This window comes from Oreochromis niloticus, unplaced genomic scaffold (assembly GCF_001858045.2).
Source record: "Oreochromis niloticus isolate F11D_XX unplaced genomic scaffold, O_niloticus_UMD_NMBU tig00001937_pilon, whole genome shotgun sequence".
Taxonomy (NCBI): domain Eukaryota; kingdom Metazoa; phylum Chordata; class Actinopteri; order Cichliformes; family Cichlidae; genus Oreochromis; species Oreochromis niloticus.
In genome coordinates, this window is record NW_020327517.1 from 24909 (window position 1) to 35941 (window position 11033).

The 11033-nt window shown below is 40.8% G+C and overlaps 1 long non-coding RNA gene across 1 annotated transcript; it reads right to left on the bottom strand.

Moving 5' to 3' along the window:
* Nucleotides 1-8989: 8989 nt before the first annotated feature.
* Nucleotides 8990-10576, bottom strand: LOC109201060 (uncharacterized). The gene is made up of 3 exons (XR_002061067.1): nucleotides 10423-10576; nucleotides 10216-10295; nucleotides 8990-10111 (listed from the first exon to the last, which is right to left on the bottom strand). It is a non-coding gene; the product is annotated as an uncharacterized LOC109201060 (long non-coding RNA).
* Between the last annotated feature and the right edge of the window lie 457 nt (nucleotides 10577-11033).

Here is an 11033-nt window from a genome sequence, read left to right on the forward strand (position 1 = left end):
TGGCGGGGGTGTGGTCTCCGGCCTGCCGCAGCAGAGGGGTGTTACAGTGAGCTCTCAGGGCGGTGCCGAGGTGTGGCTGAGAGGGCGGGTGTGACTGCTCAAGGTGATCATCTTCTTCTCTCTATTTTTAAATAGTGATGACGGGGACGGAGACTGGGAGGAAGAAGCAGCTGTTCCTGTGTGACTGATGCTGGAACATCAGAACGAAAATAAAACTAACCTATAGTGAATGAAATCCAGTGTGCGTGTCGGGTCCTTACCACAATCTACTTTACAGGAACAGAGGCCCACTTTAAACTGTCCAAGATCATCCCACATATTTAAGTTTTATCAAGAGCCATCGCAGCAGGTGGCAGAAAAAGCAGGTGAATGCCTTTAAGGACTGCAACATTAACGACGTTTAAAGACAAAGAACTCTTTTTTTAGGACACTGGAATAGAATATAGAAATGAAGCAGAAGCCAATCCAATGTTAGAGCCAGCAGCAAGTTTGTTAAACATGACACCAGTCCATAGTGCAGTTTTGTAATAATTCAAATTTTAGATTTTTCATTTAATAATCAATTCATCTTTCTCAGATAATCAGTAGCATATCTTAACATAAAAATGGACATTACAGAGGACTGAGCAATATACGCATATAACTAATGTACTAATGGTAGCTAACTATGGAGATACAAGTGTTTATAATTTGATGCAAACACTGAAAACTAAAAGTATAAGAGGCCCTGGTCAGACCCTCTGAGACCTTAATTTACAGTCTTTTTTTTTTTTTGCATCAATTTTTTTTCTGTTTCTTAAACATGTGATCATTAAATAATGATTGTATGTTTGTGACGTACTCTACAATCCTTAAAATGCAAAGTTTTTTTAATTTAATGTATATACTGTAACTCTACAGTTTCGAGAACCTAACTGTTTGTAATAGTTTACAATTTACTTTGCTATTAGTACAAAAATGTAGAACATTGTGTTCCAACAGTGTCTCATTTGTTTATTAATACTTATCATCATTCATGTTTGCACATAGCCAATTCAGTAATGAGCCACAGCTGTCCTCTTTCTTTGTGAGTTTCACAATTTGTAAAACTGGGCAATTATAATAATTTGAATGTCTTTTGCTAATGCTACTTAACAAACAACACAGACATGTGCTTTAAGTTTACATAAAAATCACAGATTCAGACAAGAATAACCCTCTGCTTTTAGTCCAGCAGCACTGAAGGGAACTTAACTAGATAGCTCATTATCCTCATCACCTGGCATTGAGGTAAAACCAGAAAAAATAACCTGGCCCTTTTATTTAAAAAAATAATATCCAGCAGTTCAGGAGGCCGACCGCATGGCCAGCAATGCTCCACTGGGGAACGACGGAGGTGATGGGACACCTTGGGCGGCTTGGCAGGTGCCTGCTTAGCGCAGACTTCTGGCTCAGGTGGAGCAGGACTAGCAGTCTGCTCTGGATGCTGGTACTGGCGCTCATGTTGACGGCTGGCCATTCTCTCCCTCGCAGCAGGTATGGGTGCTGGCACTGACCAAATGCGAGGACTCGCAGGCTGGCTTGGAATATGAACAGTTTTATATTAGGGGCTAAGAGACCTGAACACAAATGGCTAAATTAAACAGGCGCACACACGAGGAGTTGACAGCAACGTGACCAGGAGCAGAGATAGAAAGGATAATGAGTGTAGAAAGGCCCCAAAGTTTATAGGACAAGTCTATTCTGTTCTTATACAGGTGTTTATAAGTTTCAGAACAAACCTCAAGCTTCTTTTTCTACACTCTGAGACAGTTTGGCTTTAATTGGTGTTGTGGCCGACACACCGGGGTGACCGCAGTGCTGAAGACTGAATCACATCAACAACCGTGTAATTAAAAATATTTCTCAGTCACCTTACAATCATGGGATCTCAGGCAATGGGCACTACCATTATATAAGTACCACTTCTATTCTCCAGAAAATATTCATGACATTCATGAAGGTAAAAAAAGATCCATTCATCTATTTGGATTTATCTTTTTAAGTTAAATATTTCTGTTCTAATAGTTTTGTGGATACAAAATAATACGACAGGAGTTGAAGGAAAGTAACACATTTATTCTCATTTGGGGCGACTGAGGATGGATCAGATGAGTTTGCCACCTACCTTGTGTCCTCATACCTGGTGGTAATGGACAGCATGTTGTCTTATCAGTACTGGGGTCTTTTGTTTGATGGTTCCACAGTGCCTCCCTCTGGCCGTGATGAAGTACTACACCCCTCTGCTCTTTCTATTACAGGGAATGTCTAGAAAGCACAAACCTTTAATAATCACAGCTGAGATCATAAACTGTAGTTATCCTTCCTTCCTTTCCTTCTTCCTTCCTCTTAAGCACTTAAGGGTTGAAGGAGATGGCTTGAAGACTATCCCAGCTTTCACAAGGTAAAACTCAGGGTACACACTTGACAGTTCACCACTCATGATCACATTGACAATAGATGATTGTAATTGCCAAAAGACTTACCAATTAAATGGCCTGTATTTGTATAGCGCTTTACTAGTCCCTAAGGACCCCAAAGCGCTTCACACACCCAGTCATCCACCCACTGACACACTGATGATAGCAAGCTACATTGTAGCCACAGCCACCCTGGGGCGCACTGAAAGACGCGAGGCTGCCGGACACTGGCCACCACCAGTAGGCAACGGGTGAAGTGTCTTGCCCAAGGACACAACAACTGTCCGAGCCGCGGCTCGAACCGGCAACCTTCCCATTACAAGGCGAACTCCCAAGTCTTGAGCCACGATCGCCTTAACCTAAAGAGCGAGTTGTTGGAGTGTGAGAGGGAGCCGGAGCACCCTCAGACAACACAACATGCAAACAGCAGCCAGCAGATTCACATGCAGGACCTTCTTGCTGTGAGGCAACAGTACCAACCACTGCACCACCGTGCTGACCTTAGAGTGCAGTTGTATGGTGGAAAATGTTACTGTGGATGCTTTAGATTATATTACATACAGAAAGAAGTACTGGTTTATTATTTTAGTGGGCAAAAGAGTCAAGATTGGATCTAAAGGATGTAAATGGACAAGCACAGTGCATTTCTACTCAGTCTGAACACTCGACACAGCCTCATTCACCCAACTGCACACACATGATTAGGGGAAACTCAACGTTCAGTATCTTCATTTTTCATCAAAAGACTTTCTCTGTATCTCTGCTCTGTTTGTTTTTGACTTGAAACACTAAATAAAAGTTTTACTACACATCTGTCTCTATTGTTTAATCAGCAGCTGTAATACTAAACTGTCCAAAATTTAAAAGTCTACATTTAGTAGATTTAGAGATATTTATTTCACCACTTTTAGTTAATGATACTTTATAAACCTATTCTGCTGTTTAACAAAGACAGTATCATCATGTTTAAAGCACTTTTCAATCTGACAGCAGCACTCAGTTCTCCTGCACATGTGTGATCTTGGAGTGAACTGAAGGTTCAGATGCATCTCTCAGGTCCTGTGTGGAGACTTTGCTGGACTTTGTCTGTCTGTTAAAGATGTGATTTTCAGATGCTATTCAGCTGGTGTAGATAGTCGGGGTTTAGGTCTAAAACATTGTCTTTTGTCCTCATCTCATCCAGTTTCATGAGATAAATGTTTGGTACAAGGACTGGACTGAAAAAGACTGAAAAGAGAAACTTTGAAAGAGTTTTAGAAGCCTGGAGGAAAAGCAGTGCTTGTTTAATCAAATGTAATAATACACATTGTTTAAATGTCCCAAAGTAAAGAGATCTCTCTGTGAACCTTTAATTCGTCACCCTCTTGTGGCAGCACCTGGCTACTGTTACTTGCACATGTGCATTGTGGTTTTTTGTTACGTTATAATTTAATACAAAACCCTTTAATTAAATTAGTGAGTTGAAGTAATATATGAAATATTAGTGTTAAGTAAGTCCCAGAGTTCAGTTTTTTATAAATACAGTGTACTGTATTTATTCTTATTCTTATTTTATTTCATTCTAATTTTTGCTTCATAACTTTTGCACTGTCCACTTCCTGCTGTGACAAAACAAATTTCCCACGTGTGGGACTAATAAAGGTTATCTTATCTTATCTTATTGGACATTAGCTACATTTAATAAGAAGATATGAGATCCAAATATATGCTTATGTCAACACATGTTCATTTTGATGAAGTTTACTGAACAAATTTGAATCATCACAACAACCAAAATGTTAGCAACACATCATAAAGTTTATTATTCTAACTATGGTAACCATGTTGTCCAGAATCGTGACATCGCACCCATTTAGAATCTTACCACCACTTTGAGCCTTTGATCCTTAAACCCATAAATAGGGGTGAGAAGCAACAACTTTTAGTCTGTTATTTGCAGCATCTATGTTCGCAGCCTTCGACTGTTCGTGACACAGATTTAGAGTCTTACCACCAACGTGATCATTTGATCCTAAAACCGACAAATAACGGTGAAAAACAACGACATTTAGTCCATTACTGGCAGCATTTCTGTTTGCAGCCCTCAACTGTTCGCCAGAGAAGCATTTGGACACATTTGGATCCTGACTCCAGACTCCAACATGTCTCAAGGAGAAGAACCAAAAAGTCAAGAAGTTGACCCCGGCGCTCTTCACTGGGATGAACCAGAAGACCCTTACCTCTCCTCTCTTCCCTGGGCTGAGCAAGTTGAATTAGAGGAGAAGCACTTGGCAGAAATGGAGAATGAAAATCTTCTTAACAGAGAGAAGATTGCCTTATTGATGGAGGAAAATGAGAGACAGAGCGCTCAATTAAAAAAAATGTCCTACCTGCTCCAAGAAAAGGAGAGTATTATTGAGGAAAAAAAGTGGGATATCAAAGACATGGAGGAAAGGAACCAAGAGCTCCAAGGAAAGCTGGATGAAGCTCTAGAAAAAATTAAAGAAATCCTCCAGGAGAAGAAACAACAGGACATGAGAGAAAGACAGATGCATGATCAACTTGAAAAGATGGAGATGAAATACAGAGTGGTAAAAGCAAGGGATGATAAAAATCAGGAAACAAATAAAGAGGTTCTTCAAGAGAAAAGGCAGCAGCAGATCAAACAAAAGCGAATGGGCCGCGAGCTTAAAGACATCAAGAAACAAAATGACGAGCTGCAAATAAAGCTTGATGAAGCTCTGCAAATAAATGAAGCGATCCTCGAAGAGAAGAACCAAGAGGAAATAAAGAAGCGAGACATGGAGAGGCAACTCCAACACATGGAGGGAAAAGACAGGATGCTGCAGGCAAGGCTTAAAGAAACAGTGCACAAATATGACGAGTTGCTGCAAGAGAAAAAGCAACAGGAGATGAAACAAAAAGAACTAGATTGCAAGATTCAGAACATGGAGAAAAACAATGAATGCTTGCAAGTAAAGCTCGATGAAGCTTTCCAAAAAAATACAGAAATCCTTGAAGTGAAAGAAGAACTGGTCATAAACCAGGGAGAAATGCAATGCCAGCTCCAAGGCATGGAAGGAAAATACAGAGCACTGCAGGCAATACATCATGAAACACGGAACAAATATGAAGAGCTGTGTCAAGAAAAAGAACAACAGGACATAAAGCAGAACAAAGAAAAACTTCTTCTTGTCCAAGACTTTGAGAAGACAAAGCAAAAACTGCAAGAACTTGGCAACAAAATTAAGCACACAACAGCTGAACTGGAAGGAGTAAAGGAGAAAGTGCAAAAACAGGAGGCAACAGCTAAAGAACTCAAAGAAAGGCTCAAAGAAGAACAAGCCAAAGTAGAAGAAGTGGAAAAAATATGCAACAAACTTAAGAAGCAAAATACAGAAACAATGGACGAGTTGAGATCCCTCATACTAGAGAAGAAAGTGCTTGTGGAAAAGCAACTCAAGAAGAAGAAAAAGTGCTTCCGCTTCTTCCTCCGCAGGGCCACTCCTGCCTCATCTTCCTCCACCTCTGTTCCAGCTTAATTTTCCCTTCTCCTCTCCCTCCCCTCTCTCCCCAATAATTTCATAATAAACAAAATTGACTGCATTTTAAATGTGTCTGATCAGTGTCTTCATTCAAGAATGAATTGTCTTTGTCACAGAGTCATGTGTATTTTGTCTTTTCCTCGGGCTGGTGATCCTTGCGGTCGTTCAGCCCTGGAGTCCAGATTATTAGTGTTTTAATCACATTTAGTGTTACATTTTAGATCACCACAATAGGATATCCACAATTTAGGATTCAGGCATTTGTTTTAGTTTGATATCGTAATCATTCTATGATTGAGTCGTTAACAGAACCAGCAGTTAGCAGCAATAACTTCAAATCAATGACATTTGCAAGCATTCCTTTATACACAGCATTTCAGTCAGGTTGAGGTCTGGACTTCCATGATGTAGATTTGCTGCTGTGCTTGGGGTCATTATCCTGTTGCATGGCCTAATTTAGAAGAAGCTTTATCTGTCGGACAGACAGCCTCACATTTGACTCTAAAACACTTTGGCATACAGAGGAGTTCGTTGACTGCAAGGTGCTTTATTGCTTGTGTCTGCAGAAGAAGCTCAAATCACCACACTTGAACCAGCTTATTTGACAGTGGGTTTGAGGTGTTTAAGTGTTTGAGTGTCTGAAATACTGACATGTGAACGCCAGAATATAATGGTGAGATTTTAGTGCTGGTTAGATTGCATACACACTGCACATTATAAGGTTTTACAATTTTGCATCTGTGACCATTCAAACACCAGACAGTACTGAATGTTTCTTCTTTCTTTGTGCAACTTTTTTTTTTACAATCATAATGTCCATTTTGGGGTTTTGGATTTTTTAGGGAAAGAAGAGAAGTTTTATTTTTAATGATCAGTATCAGTGATTAATCACTACAGTGGCATAAATAAACTTGTCATGTTTTCACAGATTTATTTTGATGTTACATCATATTTGTAAGAGGAACATTCATTAGGTTTAAACAAAATCATACAAAAGAATTGTAACGCTTGCATATTGTTAACCTAGAAGCACTTTTAGTCTTTGTTAGGTTTATCGAAAAACAATTTGGCAAACACCCTTTTTTGAATGTCATGCTCTTGCAGGCTGCAGTAACATTTGAGTTTTGTAAGTGCAAAGGTCCATTCAAACAGGTGGTGACATTACAATCCTTGGTTTATGTACATTTTGGAGCTTGTCAACATTCAGCATTTCCAAAAGCAGAATAAAAATTTGAAAGCTTGAAGATATATTTACATGTACATTTATTTTCCTTCCTTTTGGTCATACAAATTCTGCCTCTGATGCTTCTGACTTCAGATGTTAGTAAAAAAATATTGTTAATTGGGCAAAACTGTTTCTTTTAAACATATCAGGAGGTTTATTTTCCCTGACATCACCTAAACACAGCTCCTTTGCAATACTGATAAAGTTTCTCTGTACTTTGCCACATTATAACAATGACAAACCCTGGTTCACTCCTAAACTCAAAAAGCTGTGGCTGGAAAAGAGAAAGGTGTTCAGAAGCGGCGACAGGGACTGCTACAGAGAGGCCAAGTACAGGTTCACTAAAGAAGTGGACATTGCTAAACATCAGCACTCTGAGAAGATGCAGCAGCAGATCTCAGAGAATGACTCGGCCTCTGTGTGGAAAAGTTTTAGGAATATTACCAACTACAAGCCTAAAACCCCCACTCCACTGATGACTTGCTCTTGGCCAACAGCCTTAACGACTTTTACTGCCGTTTTGACGAGCCATCAAGCAGCCTTCACACCTCCAACGGCCCCAACAATAAAGACACTTTGGACACTCATTCCCCCACCTCTCCCCCCTCCATAGAGCCATCACCACCATCAAACACTTCACCTACAACACCTCCCTCCACACCCCTCACCAAGGAGGATTTCACACCACCTTCTCCCACCACAACTCTTCATATTCATGAGGCAGATGTGAGGAAGCTGTTTAAGAGTCTGAATGCTCAAAAAGCTCCTGGCCCAGACGGTGTGTCTCCTGCCACCCTCAGACACTGTGCAAATGAGCTGGCCCCAGTGTTTTCTGGCATTTTCAACTCCTCACTGCAGGCATGTCATGTGCCTGCCTGCTTCAAGTCCTCTACCATAATCCCTGTCCCCAAGAAACCAAGGATCACTGGACTAAATGACTACAGACCTGTGGCTCTGACATCTGTGGTCATGAAGTCATTTGAGCACCTGGTTCTCTCCTACCTCAAGACACTCACGGCCCCCCTCCTGGACCCCCTGCAGTTTGCATACAGAGCCAACAGGTCTGTAGACAATGCTATCAACATGGCTCTACACTTCATCCTGCAGCATCTGGACTCCCCAGGAACCTACACCAGGATCCTGTTTGTGGACTTCAGCTCTGCCTTTAACACCATCCTTCCAGACCATCTCCAAGGCAAGCTTTCCCAGATGAATGTGCCTGATCCCATCTGCCGGTGGATCACTGACTTCCTGACGGACAGGAAGCAGCATGTGAGGCTGGGAAAGCATGTCTCGGACTCCCGGACCATCAGCACCGGCTCCCCTCAGGGCTGTGTTCTTTCTCCTCTGCTCTTCTCCCTGTACACCAACTGCTGCACCTCCACCCACCAGTCTGTCAAGCTAATCAAGTTTGCAGATGACACCACCGTTATTGGACTCATCTTGGATGGGGATGAGTCTGCCTACAGGTGGGAGGTTGAACGTCTGGTGTCCTGGTGCAGCCACACACTCAGAAATTAAAGTACAGAAATGTACCTATAGGGGTACAATGTCTTGTCACTGGGGTGGTACCCTCTAAGGTACCATTCTGTACCCTAAACTGTGGGTACTGATTTGTACCCTTGTAATTTGTACCTTTTACACGTCAAACCTGTACTTTAAAGGGCAAAGTTGTACCCTTAGTATAAAGTACAAAAAGAACCCTTAAAAGGAGTACAAAAATGTCTTTCTAAAGGTTCAGTATCTACACATAGATTTCCTATATTTTTCCTCTCAAGATTTGAAAAATTGAAGATACAAAGTCAAAAATACTTGTCACATTTATTACCTTCTTAAATACATTGCTTAACTGTTACATACAAACTGTTATCAACCGAGTATGTGTCATAAGCTGCAACATCAATTTCCTGTCCAGGTTTTAGCAACGTCCATTCACTATCAACTCTAACACTGTATGAATGAAAATGGTTGTCATATAACAGAGGAATGAGAATTTTTCCACAAAAGACCCACATTGTGTCAATATTAAATATGTACTTAATTTGCCAGAACAGAGGAATCTTCTCTGAATGCAGTACATCAATGACAAACACATCTCTTACACAGTATTTGACACTGTTCACAATTACTTCTGACACACGCTGGAAAGCTTTCTTAGCACTATCAACTTCAGAAAAGCCACAATAGACTGTCAGTGCTCGTTGCAGTTCCAGTGGTAATGACAAAAATGGTGTAGTCACACTTTTTCCCAAAACATTTTCAAATTCACCAAGTAAACTTTTGTTAGAAAACTCCCAGCACTGTCTGAACTGATGTCTGTTGCTCAAAGTTGTAGCAATGTTCATAAAATTTCTACAATTGCGGGACAACGTTTTGAAATACTGGTGCTTACTTTCAAATCTCATACACCATAACAAACGTAGAGGGCCGAACATTTCAATCAGTCTTGCATAGTGGATTAAATAATGACACTTTGGTGTAACAGAAGAACAGCAGTCACTGAGTCCACAAGTTATATCAAAATTGGCATCATGGGAGTCCTATGTGCTGAATAAGCTGAATAAGCTTTGTCAAACTAAAGGTTCTTCTGCCACATTTGGAGCACTGATATGGCTGAGGCATGGTGGTCAATACAGAAGATTTATTTGTCTGGTGACTGTGATTGGCAGAGGCCGGTCCTCACCCTCATCTATTTTCACAATGTACTTTTGGAGAAAAATCAGGGTGTTCTTCAGATGTTTTGGGTAAGCAAGGTTGAAGACAAAATACAAGCAGAAAGAAGAGATGATTCCTTCAAAAATACACGAGGTTCTGCACACTTCACTGCCATCCAACTTCACAATGTTTGGAGCGCTTCTGGAGAACACTGGTTTCCAGTCTTCATGAAGTAGCTGAACAGTTGGATAGGGGGTTTTAGGATGAACCTTTGAAGTCAAAAGAGAAGGTAGAGGAAAGCAATATCTTAGTCTCTTAACAAAAGATACATTTGTTTTCCTTTTATATAGACTAAATATTTTAATACACACACCTTTCCAAGTATGACAAAGAGATCCAGTTTCTCCTTGAAGACGTATGGCAGGAATAAAAGTGCAGCCCTTGTGTCAAGATCTGCCAAAAAAAAAAAAAACCCAAAAACAAAACAAGATCACCCATGCATTTTATCTGGCATTTCCAGTTACCTATAAAATTATATAAAATGGAAGCCTTGAAGTTAAAAAAAAAAAAAAGCAAATACCTGGTAGGTCATCAGTGAGAGCCTCCTCTCTTGCATCAAGGTAGAGCTGGTAGAGTGGGGTTTTCCCTCGTGTAAGGTCAATCACCTTTGCTGCAACACATGAGAGCCCTTCACGAAATCGCTGGCTTACATTACCCGTTGTTGGTTGGATCCACCAGAGTTTGTTGCACAGCTACAAGTAAAAAATTCATTTTCAGTACAAAATAACAGTGTATGAAAATGAAATAATCTAAAGTTGATATTAATTATGTATGGTGCTGCATAATTATTTTTTATAGAATTTAACAACAATACTGTAAGAAGTTACATGATACAGTGGAGATTATTGTGGACTTCAGGAAGCACACAGCCCCACTCCCCCCATCATCCTGACTGACACCCTCATCACCTCTGTGGACTCATTCCGCTTCCTGGGTACCACCATCACCCAGGACCTGAAGTGGGAGCCCACCATCACCTCCGTCATAAAGAAAGCCCAGCAGAGGATGTACTTCCTGAGGCAGCTGAAGAAATTCAACCTGCCAACACGGACGATGATGCAATTCTACACTGCAATCATCGAGTCCATCCTCACCTCCTCCATCACCGTGTGGTACGCTGGAGCCACTATC